This window comes from Triturus cristatus, chromosome 2_1, assembly GCF_964204655.1.
Source record: "Triturus cristatus chromosome 2_1, aTriCri1.1, whole genome shotgun sequence".
Taxonomy (NCBI): domain Eukaryota; kingdom Metazoa; phylum Chordata; class Amphibia; order Caudata; family Salamandridae; genus Triturus; species Triturus cristatus.
The window spans coordinates 576,795,208-576,816,550 of NC_140581.1; positions in this window are offsets into that span (position 1 = coordinate 576,795,208).

The window sequence follows — 21,343 nt, forward strand, 5'->3', positions numbered from 1 at the left end:
AAATTATTGCAACAGTTACAAAAGTTTTTCCTGAAATTGATAATTGCTGTCCTGTAAACTTCTTTATTAAATTATCCAATTTTGAACCATCAGCTCTACATCGTTGCATCATTAAAATTACATACTGTCCGTATTCCTTTAAAATTAACGTTGAAAACATGTCAGATTGACACTCACCGCATTGCATGCTATGATTAGCATCTTTAACTAATTTAGCAAAAGTGACTGTTTTACTCTCTGGCAATGTCAAATAAATAAACCTTTCATTATCAACATTAGAGCCACATATATTATAACAGTTTTCACAACTATGTTCCCATTTATAAGAGAGACCAAATAAATTATCAATTGCAACTTCTTCTTCTTCCAGTACCTGAAGAAAATACATCAAAAATTCTTGTGCGTCTTGCTGTTCATTTTGAGAAAACTGTGTTCGTCCTGAACATACATCTAAAAGTTTTCTAATTTCAGTAGCACTTTCTATTTTAGTTTTATCAATACTCAGCTTTTCAAAAAGGAGACTCAGCTCAGAACAGAATCTTTTTCCCTGATTTACTATTATCTGCTCTTGCAAACTTTCCAGATAAAATGCAACATTCAGCACTACATTAGCGTAGCAGTTGACACCAGAGCTATTTTCAAAATGACATCCTACAACCTGTTCTTCTTTTTCCTTACTCTTTTTGCTTGCAATTACATCACTCCTCTTTTTTTTCCTCCTCTCTACATCTTCATTACAGATATTCTCATTTCTCCTTTTACGAGAAACTACACGTTTCTCCAACACAGGATACTGACCTAAATGAGGAGCATAGCTTCTTCTTAATCTATTATACTCCTTTACACAATTTGTATCAGCACTAACTTTTGAGTCATCAAAGTCTATCATGAATAAACCTGATAATGTTTTCACTCGTGACAAAGCAACATATGCCATACCTTCTTTGAACACAGTTGAACCAATGTTCACAAATGCACAATCTACAGTCAATCCTTGAGACTTGTGAATAGTTACAGCATATGCTAGCGAAAACGGAAACTGCTTCCTACGTACATATAAGTCTTTCACAAGCATGAAACGAACTGAACAACGACAAATGTCTTTAACTTCTTCTATCTGATCAAATTTTATTTTTAAACATTCAATTCCATCTTTTTTCTGATAATTAATAAAACCCACAACTCTTCCCATAGCTCCATTAACTAAACCCTTTTCAACATCCAAATTTCTCCTTAAAAATACTCTACAGTTCATGCAAACATATAGATTTTTTTCTAATCCAGCTGTTTTGGAAATGTTCTTCTCTAGTGAATCCAATTTATTTTTCAGTGTGCCTGTTAATGTGATAGTAATTCTTCCATCCTCAATTTTGTCCACTGCTTCCAATTTCCTGATCTCTTCCTTTTCCAATTTCAAAAGCTCCTCATTGAATATTGAGCATTCACGTAGAGTTGGCATTAAGCAGATGACACTTTTGTTTTCTGCAATGTTCTTGTATATCTTCTCTGCAACTATTTCTTCCTTTGGAAATAAATTATGTAGCAGCCGACTCTGTAATGCTTTTTTGCCAACTTCAGTGAGTAGTCCAATTCTGATATCTTTCAGAATACTTCCATATTCTTCATCGCTTGCTTGCCTCATATTAGTAGTAAGTTCCTTGTACTCAAAGAAGGACCAAATATTTGTATTTCCGATGCTTCCCAATGACTTCTTCGTGTCTTCATGTGTGACAGTATTAAACACTGGTTGTCCTTTAACTGGAGTAAGTTGCAAAAGATCTCCAAAACTATGACGTGTTTTCCACCAAATAACATGTCATAGTCTGTCTTCAGAATTTGCTGCATTCTTAAATGCACAAAGGCAAGCATTAAGTTTGAAACCATGCTCACCTCATCAATAATGAGAACTTGCATCTTCTTCATTACTCTTGAAACTTCCAAGGATGCTTCTCCAGTTAGCTTGTTGTATTGTATTTTGTTCTCATGCTCCACTGGTAACATTAGCAAACGATGTAAAGTGATTCCTTTTATGTTATATGCTGCTAACCCAGTTGGAGCAGTAACCACACAAGACAAAGTAGAATCCGTTTTTTGCTGTAGGTAGCTTCTGATGACTTTAATTAGGAAACTTTTTCCAGTTCCAGCTTGTCCGCTTACATACATCCTGATTGGATGAAATGATGTGCATGAGCACTCTTTTTTTTCATGTAGAAATCCGTGATCAATTGTGTATCTGATCTCTTCATAAATTTGTTGCTGCTCTTCATTCAGTTGTCTTTCCAAATTTTGTAAGTCTATAAATTCTTCTTGAGCTTGATTCATAGCCGTTTCCACTTCATTCATGGCTATTGATGCTTCATTTTCAACGATTGGTTGTCCTAGGGGATCTTGACTGAGTGTTCCTGAACTTTGGCTGTCCTGAGAACTGTCTCTAGCTATTTCTGCTGCAATTGTAGTTTCCTGTTCAATTTCTTCATTTAACATTTGCAGATAACTTGAGAATGTACTGCATTGTATGCTGTCTTTGCAAGCATTAAAAGAATCTTCATAGCTTTGAAATTCTCCCAGTAGTTCATCCTCTGTACGCCATGGTTTAAACAACTGTAAAAGAGCCAAGTAGTAAAATTCCTTCTTGTCAGTAGTGTCGCAACTCAGCTTCCTGTGATTTATCAAACTTCCTTTTGTTTGCTTCACCAAACATCCTTCCTCACCAATGACTTTATATTTTCCATTGTTGATGTCTTCTGCGGCTTTCCGTGAATAAATGTAGTTCTGCAGCACTTCATAGAGACACATGTTCTCCAGATGTTGACTTCTCTTGGGATAATATGTGTCCAACATGTTTGATTTCAAAATATCTGTACTTTCTGGGTCATTCTCGGCCAAATATTCAATTTCTCCAACAGATTTCAGTACCCGATTTCTCATTGCTGCAAGGCCTAAACTTGCCCAAATTATTCTTCTTGATTTCGAGTAGAGACTTGCAGAAGATAACCTATCTGAACATTCGTAGGATCCAATTTCTCGATGCGATAACATCTTCAAACTGAAACTGTACAGCTTCTTACTGACAGTCTTCTCGTGAGAAATCTCTTCCCACATTTCCTTCAATTCTGTTTTTTCTGATTTCGTAATGTAAGACGTTACATATCGAGCAACAGCAATGGAATTGTCAGCTACATACTGTATATCCATGTTAGCGTTCCACATGGATAAAATGACTGGGTTGTAGTCATTTATATTTTTTGATTCTTCTTTTCTTTTTAGGTTGTAGGTATTCTTAGGTGATTTTCTTGTGATAGTATGTCTCACAGCTGACATAAAACTGTTTACTCTTCCATTTGAAAGAACAGGTCTAGGAAATCCAAATCGACATTTAGTGTAGTATTTATCTTTGCTCTTGTATTTCCGTCGACAGTATTTTCCACACCGATGACTTTGGAAACGTAAAACTTGCTCCTTTAACTTTTTCTCTTCTGTGCTTTTTGGTATAGCACATGTTGCATATTCTTCAATGTAAGATAACACTGCTTCATCAGTATCTGTTCCAAACTTTGGGGCATCCTTGATCCACAACAGCATATGAATATGAGGAGCACCTCTTGCCTGGTACTCTTTTCTCCAAAAGAAATCCACTACTTCTCCTAGAGGTGGATTTTTTTTATTGCAGATGAAGGACATCATAGCCTCAAATCTATGATTGAAATATCTGCAAACATTAACCGGATCCAATGAGCACAGTTCTCCTGCTGTCTTGTATTCGATGTTTTTAATGTTTGAATTTGCCTCTCGTAGAAAATCCAGTAAATCATCCCAAGCGTACTCGGCACAGCTTAGGGTAACGAACCATGTTGGTGTTCCTAAATTCCGTAACATGCATTTTAATTCACCATGGGGTCGGTACCAATATTCATTTGTCCCACGCTGACAAGCCATCAGATTGATCAGTTGTGTTTCCAAATGATCATCTCGGTGCTGCACTTTCTCCATAAAATCCTTAGCAGACACATTTTGTAAATGTACTCCACTTTTTAAAATGTGATTTACTGCATAAGACAGTGCAGACAAATCACTTTCAAATAAAAGATGGAACAAATAAGGAATACTTTGTCGAAATCTGGGATCTTCAGCATATAGTCTTGTAGTCCGATACTCAGAAGCTGGAATCTGTTCCGGACGTTCATCGTATCGTCCTCCTTTTCCTTTAGGAAACAGCTGGGGAAAACATTGAGCTTCCAAGCTCTCCTCCCATACACTCACGGGAGTTCCTTTTGCTTTCTTCATCTGAAAGAGATCAATATTGTCTCCCATAACTTCTTTTGAATGAAGAGGATGTATGCTAAAATGTTCATAAATTTCTTCTTCCTTTGACTTGTCCACTTTTTCAATTTGTCCAGTTGGTGTTTCTGTGTCTTCTTGTAAATCTTCTTCTTCTTCTTCTTCTATATAAATTGATTCATACCATTTGTTATTCCTTTTCAAATACAAATTTGCTCTTTGTACTTTCCGCACATCTACCAGCTCCTGCCAAATCTTCTTATTCTTTGTAGGTACACCATTAACCAGAATAATTAATGGTTCAGTTTCCAAAGTATCCGCATCAATAGTTTCCATATTTTTTTTCAAATCCAAGGGCAAATACACCACTCTACCTTTTAAACCTCTCAGTAAATCTGAAGGAGGTAATTTACCAGTTTTGGGCTCCATACGTACTATGGTCTGGAACGGATGAACACATTGAATGAGTATAGACTCATATGTATTTAATTCAGAAAGTTCAGCAGGAATAGCATCCAATTCTAAATTATTATGTACAGCTCTGGTCGGCATTCTATTTTCCTCTAACTTGTTGTAACAGTATTTACAAATACGCTGATCTTCACCCAATTCAAAACAATTTTCAAGAAATATATATGTGGCAAAATCCTTCCACTTATAATTATCTTCATTTTCACTCTTTCTGTAGAGATCAACATTCCTAGTTTGTTTTCTATAATGAGTTCTGCGGCAACAAATACAAGTAAAATTTGGTCTTTCATTAGAGATTATTGCAAATTTTGTTATGTGATCATTAAATGTCTTACTTACAGAGGGTTCTACATTCTCTTCCACTTCTTCCTCATTTACTGTGTCCTTCTCTGCACTGTTTTGTTCAGGACCAAAGTAACAAAACTGAATTTCATCAACAACCTTCTCTACATCTGATACCGTTCCTCGGAACAGAGCCCTATTCAATTCATTTAACTTTATTGCTGGACTTTTAGCAAAATACAACCGTCTCACAAACTTTCTCATTTCAGTATGATGAACAGCCAGCATCCTAAAATGATGGAAAACACTATTACACACTTTTCTAGATAGACAAGCCAGAGAATGACCCTGCAAACTAGTATTCTCTCTCACTCTGCATGGATCCAGACTTTGAAGCACCTTAATCTTCTGTTTTATACTTTTTTAACTATATTCTCTTAGAAACTCACGAAATTTGTCAATAGATTCCTGACGCACAGTGCAAATACTACTACAATTCCAAGTGTACACTGGGGCTTTAGGACGTCTCCCCATAGCCTCATCCGCCATCACTTGTACCTCATCTCTTGGAACCATTATCTCCTTCTCCATTATGCAACCATTTTTCACTTCGTAAGCACGACCTCTGGTGTCAACTGCATGCAGCAAACTATTACTTTGAAAATAGCTCTCTTCATTAAAAAAAGGTTCACTACTTGAACTATGCATCCACTTTCCTAAAAACACTTTACAAAAGTTTGTTCTGTTCACTACTCTTTTCCTTTTGCTATGTGATTTCAGTACATTAACCATTTTGTCTAATGTACGCATCCTATTCAAAATTAAAATGAATAGTTTCCTTTTTAATTCTAATGCCTTTGCTGCAATGGCTTCAATTTCTTTTTTTCTCTTATAAAACTTAGCCTTTTGCTTATATTTCTTCACATCCTTTATCAAATTGGACATAACTCTTCTCTGAAACATTTTTCTACGTATCTCTTTAAACGCTGTTTTTCTGTTTATGTAAATCTTTTCAGCTGCAGAAGGTATATTTGCATTAACTAAATTCTCAATTTTTTCCTGTCCTTTTCTTTTCAAAACATTCTTTCCAGTACAGACATTTTGTACATTTTTCCTTTTTTTGAATATGTTTTTTAGAAATTGTTTTGTCTGCTTACCAGAAGATTTTTTCTTTTTCCCAACATGAGCATCTTCTACTAACTTTGGTCCTCCAGTTGTCTTCAAATATAGTTTTTTTTTGTGTTTTTTTTTAACTCTGGATTTTGTAGGCATCTTAAATTTTGTTCACTGCTCTTCAGCAATACCTGAAAAAAACTAAAAAAAAAATCCTTTATTTTATTTAAATATATTACTACATTTCTTTTCACAATAGTCACAAAACGTAATTTCTTTGCCAATTTGAAAACACACTTATTACTCTTTTTTTTGGCAAGTGATAATCACTTTTACAGACTGACACATTATAAATCCACTTTTCAGATTTTTTTAAAAGCACATGTCCAAACTACTTTTTCAGTCCACCACCATGTGTAACCTGGGTGACTGCCTACACTCCAGCAAGGGCAATCAGCCTTAGTGATGCTGAATGTATTTGCATTACTGACTGAAACCTCAAACCCCACTCACTTGTAAATACTGTGCATGATTCCACATGGTAAGCAGTTGGGTGTGTGCTAAGAGTCTGCTTCTGCACCAAAAAATGGCTCCCCCTTTTTCCTACTAATGCAACTGTGCAATCACCAGAGCAAAACGCAATAAATCTCTGCCTGTAATTCCTATATGCACACAGAGTCATGTTTTCACATTAGTCACAAAACGAAATTTCTTTGCCAATTTGAAAGCACACTTACTGCTCTTTTTTTTTGGCAAGTGATAATCACTTTTACAGACTGACACATTATGAATCCACTTTTCAGATTTTTTAAAAAGCCCATGTCCAGACTGCTTTTTCAGTCCACCACCATGTGTAACCTGGGTGACTGCCTACACACCAGCAAGGGCAACCAGCCTTAGTGATGTTGAATGTATTTGCATTACAGACTGAAACCTCAAACCCCACTCGCTTGTAAATACTGTGCATGATTCCACATGGAAAGCAGCTGGGTGTGTGCTAAGAGTCTGCTTCTGCACCAAAAAATGGCTCCCCCTTTTTCCTACTAATGCAACTGTGAAATCACCAGAGCAAAACGCAATAAATCTCTGCCTGTAATTCCTATATGCACACAGAGTCATGTTTTCACATTAGTCACAAAACGAAATTTCTTTGCCAATTTGAAAGCACACTTACTGCTCTTTTTTTTTGGCAAGTGATAATCACTTTTACAGACTGACACATTATGAATCCACTTTTAAGATTTTTTAAAAAGTCCATGTCCAGACTGCTTTTTCAGACCACCACCATGTGTATCCTGGGTGACTGCCTACATACCAGCAAGGGCAACCAGCCTTAGTGATGCTGAATGTATTTGCATTACAGACTGAAACCTCAAACCCCACTCGCTTGTAAATACTGTGCATGATTATACATGGAAAGCAGCTGGGTGTGTGCTAAGAGTCTGCTTCTGCACCAAAAAATGGCTCCCCCTTTTTCCTACTAATGCAACTGTGAAATCACCAGAGCAAAGCGCAATAAATCTCTGCCTGTAATTCCTATTTGCACACAGAGTCATGTTTTCACATTAGTCACAAAACGAAATTTCTTTGCCAATTTGAAAGCACACTTACTGCTCTTTTTTTGGCAAGTGATAATCACTTTTACAGACTGACACATTATGAATCCACTTTTCAGATTTTTTAAAAAGCACATGTCCAGACTGCTTTTTCAAACCACCACCATGTGTATCCTGGGTGACTGCCTACATACCAGCAAGGGCAACCAGCCTTAGTGATGCTGAATGTATTTGCATTACAGACTAAAACCTCAAACCCCACTCGCTTGTAAATACTGTGCATGATTCCACATGGAAAGCAGCTGGGTGTGTGCTAAGAGTCTGCTTCTGCACCAAAAAATGGCTCCCCCTTTTTCCTACTAATGCAACTGTGAAATCACCAGAGCAAAACGCAATAAATCTCTGCCTGTAATTCCTATTTGCACACAGAGTCATGTTTTCACATTAGTCACAAAACGAAATTTCTTTGCCAATTTGAAAGCACACTTACTGCTCTTTTTTTTTGGCAAGTGATAATCACTTTTACAGACTGACACATTATGAATCCACTTTTCAGATTTTTTAAAAAGCCCATGTCCAGACTGCTTTTTCAGACCACCACCATGTGTATCCTGGGTGACTGCCTACATACCAGCAAGGGCAACCAGCCTTAGTGATGCTGAATGTATTTGCATTACAGACTGAAACCTCAAACCCCACTCGCTTGTAAATACTGTGCATGATTATACATGGAAAGCAGCTGGGTGTGTGCTAAGAGTCTGCTTCTGCACCAAAAAATGGCTCCCCCTTTTTCCTACTAATGCAACTGTGAAATTACCAGAGCAAAACGCAATAAATCTCTGCCTGTAATTCCTATTTGCACACAGAGTCATGTTTTCACATTAGTCACAAAACGAAATTTCTTTGCCAATTGGAAAGCACACTTACTGCTCTTTTTTTTTGGCAAGTGATAATCACTTTTACAGACTGACACATTATGAATCCACTTTTCAGATTTTTTAAAAAGCCCATGTCCAGACTGCTTTTTCAGACCACCACCATGTGTATCCTGGGTGACTGCCTACATACCAGCAAGGGCAACCAGCCTTAGTGATGCTGAATGTATTTGCATTACAGACTGAAACCTCAAACCCCACTCGCTTGTAAATACTGTGCATGATTATACATGGAAAGCAGCTGGGTGTGTGCTAAGAGTCTGCTTCTGCACCAAAAAATGGCTCCCCCTTTTTCCTACTAATGCAACTGTGAAATCACCAGAGCAAAACGCAATAAATCTCTGCCTGTAATTCCTATTTGCATACAGAGTCATGTTTTCACATTAGTCACAAAACGAAATTTCTTTCCCAATTTGAAAGCACACTTACTGCTCTTTTTTTTTGGCAAGTGATAATCACTTTTACAGACTGACACATTATGAATCCACTTTTCAGATTTTTTAAAAAGCCCATGTCCAGACTGCTTTTTCAGACCACCACCATGTGTAACCTGGGTGACTGCCTACATACCAGCAAGGGCAACCAGCCTTAGTGATGCTGAATGTATTTGCATTACAGACTGAAACCTCAAACCCCACTCGCTTGTAAATACTGTGCATGATTCTACATGGAAAGCAGCTGGGTGTGTGCTAAGAGTCTGCTTCTGCACCAAAAAATCGCTCCCCCTTTTTCCTACTAATGCAAATATAAAATTACCAGAGTTGTACACAATAAATCTCTGCCTATATTTCCCAACATGTGTAACTTGGGTGACTGCCTACATTCCAGCAAGGGCAACCAGCCTTAGTGATGCTGAATGTATTTGCATTACTGAGTCCAACCTCAAACCCTTAAACTATTCTTTTTTTATACCAATACACCTTAATTTATCGTGAAAACATAGTCCATATTATTTTACATGTTCCTCACATTTAAATTTCTCCCAAAACAGAAAATAATAAACACAACTTCAACAAAAAGAATTACATTTCTATTATTCATTTCTTAATTTACCATATACATCTCCTCTCAAACTCTAAACTCACCTTTAAAATTAGTTAGTTGTGAAAGAAATGTGGCACTCAAACAGCAGATTATCAGAGCCAGGATCTCTGTTCTCTACACCTCTCTCCTCTCAGCAGAACCAGATAATGGCAAAGTTTCCCTCTATTTTTCCACACATATACATGTAAGTTTCAAATCTCAGTGCTTCCCCCTTTTTTTCAAATGTAATCACACATTTCTATTGGTTGAAAACCAACCCTTTCCCAAAAGTACCCTTCCCCCAACTTGACTTCAGCCTAGTACCCTTCCCCCAACTTGACTTCTGCCTGCTACCATAGCAACATCTCATGGAACACTGCTGTGTGGAGTCAGGTCAGAAGTTCGCCAAACAATGTTTCAATTCCAAAGAGCAAGAGTGCTTGACTTTTCAAACCTAACAGCAAATCCATAGTACTGTTCTTCGGTAACACATTTTTCTGTACCAATACAAAACATGCTTCTATTAATTTACACATACAGCCTAGTTTTTATTCTAGAATGGTATGAAACAGCCAATCAGTTCTTTTTTTTTGAAAAAAATATGTATGCCTCCATTTCCAAACTGTCTTTCTTTTCATATTGCCATTCTACTGAAAGACACCTCCTGAGTGCATCCAGTTCTCCTTTGAAGATGTTCACAGTGTGGATTGTAGGGCACAGCTATGTCTTCTGGAGTGAAAAGTATGCAGAGAAAACAGATATGGTGAGAGACCTTGCTTTGCCAAATGTAGACATTAAATGGATTGGTCAGAGAGGGTTAAAGTGGCACCAATTGATGCCATTGGTGAAATCCTTCATGCAAATCCAACACCCTGATCTCATAATAGTGCACTGTGGTGGCAATGACCTAGGCACTTTGACTGGGGTAGGTCTGGAAATGCTTATGAAGGACACCTTTGCACAACTGTTTTCACTTTTCCCTAAAACTGCCTTTGTGTTTTCCAACATATGCCAAAGGCAAAAATGGAACTGGTCCAATCATTTCTGTCCGCAGATTGACAAAGCAAGAAAGCACGTCAACAAATCTGTTTCTGCTTTCCTCCGTGACTATGGTATGGGTTCCATTTACCACAACAACTTGCGTTACGACATGCAAGACATTTATAGAGGAGATGGTGTGCACTTCAATGATGAAGGGAACAGAGTCTTCCTCTTGAACCTTAGACTCTGCATCGGTACTTACTTGTAGGTACCACTAAAAAATAACTTCATAAACACAACAGCTCTTTTTAGAGCCCCCTAATATCTAAACTCTTAAATCTGCATTTCATTTCTTTTATTTATTTTTTTTGTTACCGTACGCTTACCGTACGCGTACCCCGGGATTTTTTTTAAAATAAATAAATGTTTTCTTTGTACTTTTCTGTCCTTCTTTGACCCCCTCACAAATGTAAGGGGGTCTGTAACTCTCCTCCTTGCCCCCTTTTCTTGTTATCACTCTTTTTTTTCTGAGTGAAACACACGAAATGGCGGCCGCCGCTTCCTGGTTTCGGCCGATTCGAATGTTTACTAAGATCTAAGAGCCAATCAGAATCGCGCTCGCGCACGCCACCGTACGCGTACGGTAAGCGTACCGTAAGCGTACCGTAAGCTGGCTCAGATATATATATTGATTTAAAGGCTATTTTCTCAGAATCTACTGAACAGATTTACACCAAACCTACAAAAGGCACTTCCTTGACCTGAGGACTACCTCTCTGCCAAATTTCTAGTAATTCTGTTCAGCCGTTCGGGCTGTAGCCCTGTCTAAAGGTCCTATGGAAAAATGCATAGGAAAAACGCGTTTTGGGACCCCCCTTTTATCTCAGCCCCCGCTTGACGAATCCCCCCGAGACTTTCAGGGTAGGAGCGGAGCGGAGCGCCCCACCTATATTGAGAAATTCGCGAGGATTCGTCGACCGGCGCCAAAGTTATTCAAAATAGAATGTTGCGGATTTCCTATGGAAACGTGGTCCTAACTATAACTACCTACTGGCGACCGCCAGTAGGTAATATATATATATATATATATATATATATATATATATATAGATAGATAGATATATATATATGTATATGATAATAATATCATTAACAGACACTGGTGCATTATCCAAACTGATCCAGTTCTTGGCCCTATGATTGCCAATAGACTGACAGTCACCTATCGCAGAGCTCTTTCCATGAGAGATGCTCTGGTCAAGAGTAGCCCTGAAGTTAATCTCAAATCCAACTGGCTCTCTGGTGTCAAAGGCTTCTTTAAGTGTACCTCATGCAGAGCCTGCAAATTTGGCATAAACACCACCCAAGTAATTGCCAAATTCTGCAACAAGCCCATTGTTTTACAACACAAATACACATGCAGGACTGACTTTGCGGTTTACATCCTCCGATGCAGCTACAATCTCATGTACGCTGGTAGCACTAAGCTCCAAGTACATGTTAGGATTCTACAACATCTTAGGGCTATTGTTAATGACGACCCAAGCTACCCTGTGGCGAAACACTTCAGAGAAATACACAAAAATAATCTTGATCACCTACAGTACTTTGTGATTGATAGTGTGACAACACTGAGACGCGGAGGCAACCGCAAAAAGAAACTGAGGCAACTCGAATCCTGCTACATTTTAGAGCTTGACTCCAAGGCCCCTTATAGGTTAAACAGTAGTAATGATTTGTACAACTATCTCTGGAATATCTTCACTCATGCCCTTATACTGTTGTGTTTTGTCATATGTGACATCATTTCCGTTCGAAGTCTCCTTCTGTCCTTCCTATTCACTGACCTATCGCTCCTTTAGTACTCAACTCTACTTGCGGTCACCTGACAACCATCCTTATGACATCTGCGATATGTCATTGCTAGTCTTTCATGAAATAGCTGTAACTTGTTTTCTGGTTTTTACATTTGTCTACTTTCTGCCTGTATTGTCTCTTACACTTTCATGTACCTGTATTTTGCCTACCTACTCCACTTTTGAGCCATGGTTTCTCACGCACTATGCTGACATTGATTGCACCTAAGGGTACTATCTCCCTTCTAGGATTAATTGTGAAATCTAGAAATCCGGCTGGGTTTCTGAGCATATTTCAAATTTTGAACTATGTCTCTTGATTCGTCACAACATTATTATAGCTACACTTGTTTAAGACATCACATCACACACTATTGTCACACTATACCATGTTGCACCACTTATCGCCCTTTCACTTGCCACCTTTTTCGGTAGCTAATGAGGCTCTTCTTTGCTACACAGGCTAATCATTGCCACATGCATGTGATACCTATCATTTATTACTTGCGGCGTCCTATTCCTTATAGTCTTGAGTAGTTCTACAGTGAGAGTCTGATATACACTGCAGTTGCCCTTTTTATTTGCTTAATTTTCAGTATATATTTTTTTATCATGTTATATATCTCTCACCTGGTTTTGTTTCCTGGTATGAACTCAATACCGAGATAAACGTGGTGCTATTTGTTACATTTTTGCTTCCATATATCCTGTTGCCTCAATTACATTCCTCTTCTAGTAGTTATTGTCTCTTATCCCGCCCGAGGTGCTAACCCGATTGTGCTCCTCTACGCTTTATGCGGATATCGTTGCACATGCCTGCAACTCATGTCACTTGGGCACTCACCCCCACATCTCAATCGGATGACACATTTTACACATAAGCGAGGAATGCGTGTCTCTACTCTACAGACGACAAGTTACCTCACACTGGTTCCGTGTAGTTCTGTATCACGTTGCATTCGAGAGTCTGTTCTCACTTCTCCCGGTTTGACTAAACTCTGAGGTCGAACCGTTTCAACTCTACCATTTCTTTGGGCAAGGAAGCAGTTTGCTTTTGTCTACTACTCCTGGCATTACAGTAAACCAATGTTTTTTTACATAGTCATTGCCTCAAAACTGTCACAAAATACAGTAAAGTAATTGTATGCTCTGTCACTGTCAGACATTATATATAACTACAATAAAGCACCAGCACTTTGTCAATTTTACAACACATTGCAACGTCTTTCACTTGCCTGCCTATATAAACTGTTACTTGTACATAGCGTGACTATGTGATCAAGGCCGCAGGTCAGCAGCCGAAACGCGTTATGTGGACCATTTCTGGCATGTAATAAACACTGGATTTCACCTGCTATTGTGGTCTGTGCCCGTGTGTTCCTTACTGGTTGCAGTTACTACGGGACTTTGTGCTGATATATATCTATATATATATATATATATATATATATATATTCACTGAAAAAACCATAGGTTTCACACACGTTATAGTTAGGAATTAGCATTTAAAAAACCTTGCAAATTCACTTAAAAAACCATAGGTTTCACACACGTTATAGTTAGCTGGACAATTCTCTCATAAAAAACCATTGAAATTCCCCCGTTATAGTTAGTTCAGCTAACTATAACTTGCGCGACCGCAATCCACTGCTGATGACGTCACATATTACATCACTCATGACATGGTCAGTGACATCACTCATGACATCACTGATGACATCTCAAATGACATCACTGATGACGTCACTGATGATGTCATCCAGTGAATGTTTAATTTTCAATTTTTTTTATAAATATAGGGAAAGGCCTGTTAAAGAATGAGTGGGTGTACAAGTGTGTAAAGGGATGATTTTCTGTGTTTCGTAACTGACTCGACAAGTGAGTCCTTTAACTGCATCTTACTTCAGACTAGTGACTAAACTGTATAAATGTTTTGTATGTGTCTGTGTGTAGGTGTATAAGTGGTGGCATGGTTTTGTGAATAGCTATATAAGTGTCTATATGGGTTATTGATTGCTTGTCTCAGTATCTGTATGAGTTCCTGAGTGTTTGTGTGGGTAAGGTGTGTGTGACTGTGCATAGATGAGTGAGTGTGTGATTCTATGACTGGATGTTATTAAAAATGCATCTATGAAGGACTGTATGGTTGAGTGAGTGTATGTATGGCTGTGTTATGGATTGAATGTATATCTCAGTGATACATTTGTGACTAACTAAATATGTAAAAGGCAGTATATATGTGTGTAAGAGTATATAAGTGGCTAGATGTGAGAGTGTATGATTGTGACAGTGACTGTATGGATGAATATGTGCTTGTGTTAATGATTCTAATAGAGCATAAGAATATGATACTATTTTTGTGAGTGAGTGAACTTGAGTGTGTATAACTGCATAGGTGAGTAAATGGCAGTGTGATTATTTGTATGAATGACTGGGTGTGAGAGTATCTCTATGGATGATTGTTAGTGTGTGAGTGTCTATATAGGAGTGTGTATACATTTATATGATACTTTTTTATGGACTGACTGTAACTATGAGTGACTGTACAGGTGAGTGTGTGGAGGTGAATGAAGGCCTTAAAAGTTATTTTTTGGGTATGCAGTTATTGGTATTGCATTATTTATGGATTTGAGAATGGAAGTGTGTAATTTTCAGTTGGTATATCAAAGGTTTTAAAAGGGTGTGAGAAGATGTGGTAATTTATCACATTGATGTCGTCAACAGTGACATCATCAGTGATGTCATTTGAGATGTCATCAGTGATGTCATGAGTGATGTCACTGACCATGTCATGAGTGATGTAATATGTGACGTCATCAGCAGTGGATTGCGGTCGCGCAAGTTATAGTTAGCTGAACTAACTATAACAGGGGAATTTGAATGGTTTTTTAAGAGAGAAATGTCCAGCTAACTATAACGTGTGTGAAACCTATTGTTTTTTAAGTGAATTTGCAAGGTTTTTTAAATGCTAATTCCTAACTATAACGTGTGTGAAACCTATGGTTTTTTCAGTGAATTTGTACATTTTTTTAAATGCTAATTTTTGAATTATTAAATTATATTTTTAATTTTTTTTTAATTTCCTATGTATTCATTTATATATTATCTGTATCCTTTTATTTGTTTTGGCTCATTTTTTTTTTAACTTTCAAATAGGATAAAGTTGAACAGCATATTTAATTTTTTCTATTAAGTTTTCTCCACTTTTAATTTTTTCTATATAAATTCTTGGGGTGCGCGCTCAGAGCGCGCACCTAGTACGTTTTCGTAAGCTTTTTATGAATACCGTCGTATGTAATTTACGTATGCATACATACGTTTTAGTGCGCGCTGGGAGCGCGCACCCAGTACGCATGCGTCGTACGCACTCCACGCGGTTCACTTCCGCATACGCTTAAATTACGCACGTTTACGTTCGCGTATACGCGTGTGCTACGTATGCGCATTACGTACGCGCATATGACGTATGCGCATGCGCTCCTACGCGTTCGCGCATGCGTAATCACAAGGTGCGCGCTCGGAGCTTGCTCAGTGCGCGCACCTCGGGTTATGTGCATAATAAAACAACACTTCTAATTGGTTTTCATTACTTTCAGTTTCTGATTGTTTCAACACCACACCCAATCCCCTGATGGCAAGTCATGTGATCAAGAATCATCACTTTTGATTGGTTTGAAGTACTTTCAGTTCCAGATTCTTCCCAAACCACACCTACTCTCCCCTCATTATTAGTTCTGATTCCCTTGGAGAAGGAGCTAATCTGTTGTTGAGAGACAATGGCTGAGCAGCGACTATCTTCAGAGAGTGAACAGGACACTCTTGAGAGACAGAGGAACAGGAAGCAGAAAGACAGCTTTATATGGCAGTTTTTTACTTTCCCAGAGGGACAAAAAAAGGTGAATCCACCGAAAGTTACTTGTGTACTTTGTCAAAAAGTCTTGTCACGTGGGAATCCTAACAAGAAGTATTCTTTTAGTATTCACACTATGTTGAGGCATGTTGACAAAATGCATCCAGTGACTTTTCGTCGAGCTTCTGGAGCAAACCCTCCACCTGCTCAGCCGACGATATCTGCAGCAGCTCAGCCGAGCACATCTTCGGCAGCTCAGGCGAGCACTTCTTCTGCGATGGTGCCTTCGCCTTCTTCCACACCTCTTGTTGGTCCACCTTGTTTGGCTTGGTTGTCCACACGGTGCACTTTTTGCGGTAATCTTATTTCTGTGGGGGAGACCAGTCTTGATCTCCTTCAGAGAAAATTTGATGCGCATGAGTGCTCTAGGCCATAGATGCTTTTTCTTTTTTTCGTTTTTCTCTTCCTGTTTCCCTACATTAACTCAAGGGCTCTTTTAAGAGCCACTTAAAAACTAAACCCCAAATAAATTTGGGGGGATTTATTTATTTTTTTTTTTTTGGGGGGGTGCACGCACCCTGCGCGCACCTCAGGATGTCTTTTAAATTTTTTTTTTTTTTTTTTTTTAAATTAATGTACAAAGAGAGGTGAAGTAAAGGAAGCATGAAAAGGGAGGATTGAGAAATACAAATATTTTTAACTTATTTTTTTTAAAAAAAATAACTTATTTTGAAAAAAAACATTTTTAGTAATTTGCAAGGGAACAGAATTTCATTTTTTAATTTTTCTTTCTAGTTCTGCAAAAAAAGAAACAAGTATTAATATTCAATCATACATTTTAAAAAGCATTACATGTTTTTACATATTTAACAAAGCAATTTTTTGCCCTTTTTTTGCTGTTTTCAGAATTTTTTAATTTTCACTTAAAATAGTGAAAACAATTGTATTCATCATTTAACAGCGGGCAAAAAAAAAACAATCTGAAAGATTGTTTAAAAAAAGCCCCAAAACTATCCACACTAAAATATACCTTGTTAGAAATATTACATATATATTACAGATACTTTTCTAGATGAATAAAACCTTTCTAGATAAACCGTCTTTAACCTTGTTGCAAAAGGACATACGCCAAAATAATATCTGTCAAAGGAGTCCACAATTGTTTTTATTACTTTTCCTTTAGGCCAAATAGTAATTTCAAAATCCTTTTTAAGTGATATCTTCAATTATAATCCTTTAAAATTACAAAAAATGCTTTCTTCAGATGCAGTTTTCAAAATTTAGGTTTCAGAAAAATTAAGTAAGAATTGGGTAAATCATAAGGCAAACGTTGCTTGAAAATCAATTGGGAATCATTACACAGTGTCCAGACTTTTTCACATTTAAGATAAACTGTGTAATGTCCAGAAGTTACAGTAGGTCCTTCATGAAAAATTATTGCAACTGTAACAAAAGTTTTTCCAGAAATTGATAATTGTTGTCCTATAAACTTCTTTCCAATTTTGAACCATCAGCTCTACAACGTTGCATCATTAAAATTACATACTGACCATATTTCTGTAAAAATAACGTGGAAAACATGTCAGATTTACATTCGGAACATTCCATGTTGTGATTGGCATCTTTAACTAATTTACTAAAAGTCACTGATTTACTTTGTGGTAATGGTAAAAATATGAACCTTTCAGAATCAACATTACTACTGCATGTGTTCATACAGTTTTCACAGCAATGTTCCCATTTGTAAGAGACACCAAATAAGTTTTCTACTTCTACTCCTTCATCTTCAAGTACGCTCAGTATATATATTAAGAATTCCTGTGCATCTTGCTGGACATTTTCTTTAAACTGTGTAGATCCAGAACATACATCTAAAAGATTTCTAACATCAGAAGCACTTTCTATTTTAGTTTTATCATTACTTAGCTTCTCATAAAGGAGACTCAGCAGAGAACAGAATCTTTTTCCATGATTTACTATTATCTGTTCTTGCAACTTTTCAAGATAAAATACAACATTCAGCACTACATTTGTGTAGCAGTTGACACCAGAGCTATTTTCAAAATGGCAACCAACAACCTCTTCAACACTGTCCTTTTTCTTTTTCCTTGCTATCACATCACTGTCCTTTTTTTTTTGTTCTGTTCATCCACATTACAGATATTTTCAATTCTCCTTTTCCGAGAAACAACATGTTTTTCAATCACAGGATACTGACCTAAATGAGGAGCATAGGTTCTTCTTAATCTATTATACTCCTTTACACAGTTCGCATCAGCACTAACTTTTGTGTCATCAAAGTCTATCATAAATAAACCAGATAATGTTTTTACTCGTGACAGAGCAACATATGCCATACCTTCTTTGAACACAGTAGAACCAATGTTTACAAAAGCACTATCTACAGTCAATCCTTGAGACTTGTGAATAGTTACAGCATATGCTAGAGAAAATGGAAACTGCTTCCTACGCACATATAAGTCTTTCACAAGCAAGAAACGAACTGAACAACGACAAATGTCTTTAACTTCTTCTCTCTGATCAAATTTTATTTTTAAACATTCAATTCCAACTTTTTTCTGGTAATTAATAAAACCCACAACTCTTCCCATAGCTCCATTCACTAAACCTTTTTCTACATCCAAATTTCTCCTTAAAATCACTCGACAATTCATGCAAACATATAGATTTTTTTCTAATCCAGCTGTTTTGGAAATGTTCTTCTCTAGTGAATCCAATTTATTTTTCAGTTTGCCTGTTAATGTAATAGTAATTCTTTCATGCTGAATTTTGTCCTCTGCTTCCATTTTCTTAATCTCTTCCTTTTCCAATTTCAAAAGTTCCTCATTGAATATTGAGCACTCACGTAGTGTTGGCATTAAGGAGATTACAGTATTTTTTTCAGCAATGTTCTTGTATATTTTCTCTGCAACTATTTCTTCATTTGGAAATAAATTATGTAGCATCCTACTCTGTAATGCTTTTTTGCCAACTTCTGTGAGTATTCCAATTCTGATATCTTTCAGAATACTTGCATAATCTTCATCGTTTGCTTGCCTCATATTGGTTGTGAGTTCTTTGTACTCAAAGAACGACCAAATATTCGCATTACCAATGCTTCCTAATGACTTCTTCGTGTCTTCATGTGTCACAGTATTAAACACGGGTTGTCCTTTAACTGGAGTGAGCTGTAAGAGATCTCCAAAAACTATGACGTGTTTTCCTCCAAACAACACGTCATAGTCTCTCTTTAGAATTTGTTGCATTCTTAAATGCACAAAGGCAAGCATTAAGTTTGATACCATGCTCACCTCATCAATAATGAGAACTTGCATCTTCTTCAACACTCTTGAAACTTCGAAGCATGCTTCTCCAGTTAGCTTGTGGTATTCTATTTTGTTCTCATGCTCCACTGGTAACATTAGCAAGCGATGTAAGGTAATTCCTTTTATGTTATAGGCTGCTAACCCAGTTGGAGCAGTTACCAGACAAGACAAATTTGAAGCTGTTTTTTGCTGTAGGTAGCTTCTGATGACTTTTATTAAGAAACTTTTACCAGTTCCAGCTTGTCCACTCACATACATCCTGATTGGTTCAAATGATGTGCATGAGCACTGTTTTTTTTCATGTAGTAATCCATGATCAATTTTTTTGGTGACTTCTTCATAAATTTGTTTTTGTTCTTCATTCAGTTGTTGTTCCAGATTTAGTAAGTCTATTGAATCTTCCTGTGCTTGATTCATAGCTGTTTCTACTTCAGTCATGGCTATTGCAGCTTCATTTTCTACAACAGGTTGTCCTAGGGGATCTTGACTGAGTGTTCCAGAACTTTGGCTGTCTTGAGAACTGTCTCTAGCTACTTCAGCTGCAATTGTTGCTTCTTGTTCAATTTCTTCATTTAACATTTGGACATAAGTTGTGAAAGTACTGCATTCTATGCTGTCTTTGCTAGCATTAAATGAATCTTCATAGCTTTGAAATTCTCCCAGTAGTTCGTCCTCTGAACGCCATGGTTTAAACAGCTGTAAAAGTGCCAAGTAGTAAAATTCCTTTTTATCAGTAGTGTCGCAACTCAGCTTCCTGTGATTTATCAAACTTCCTTTTGTTTGCTTCACCAAACATCCTTCCTCACCAATGACTTTATATTTTCCATTGTTGATGTCTTCTGTGGCTTTCCGTGAAAAAATGTAGTTCTGCAGCACTTCATAGTGACACATGTTCTCAAGATGATGACTTCTTTTTGGGTAATATGTGTCCAACATGTTTGTTTTCAAAATATCTGTACTTTCTGGGTCGTTCTCGGCCAAATATTCAATTTCTCCAACAGATTTCAGTACCCGATTTCGCATTCCTGCAAGGCCTAAACTGAACCAAATTATTCTTCTTGATTTCGAGTACAGACTTGCAGATGATAACCTATCTGAACATTCGTAGGATCCAATTTCACGATGCGATAACATCTTTAAACTGAAACTGTACAGCTTCTTACTGACAGTCTTCTCGTGAAAAATCTCTTCCCACATTTCCTTCAATTCTGTTTTCTCAGATTTAGTGATGTAAGATGTGACATACCGAGCAACAGCAATAGAATTGTCTGCCACATACTGAATATCCATGTTAGCATTCCACATGGATAAAATGACTGGGTTGTAGTCATTTATAAATTTTGACTCTTCTTTTCTTCTTAGGTTGTATGTATTTTTGGGAGATTTTCTTGTAATAGTATGTCGCACAGCTGACATAAAACTGTTGACTCTTCCTTTTGAAAGAACAGGTCGTGGATATCCAAATCGACACTTTGTGTAGAATTTATCTTTGGTCTTGTACTTCCGTTGACAGTATTTTCCACACCGATGACTTTGGAAACGTAAAACTTGCTCTTTTAACTTTTTCTCTTCTGTGCTTTTAGGTATAGCACATGTTGCATATTCTTCAATAAAAGATAACACTGCTTCATCAGCATCTGTTCCAAATTTTGGAGCATCCTTGATCCACAAC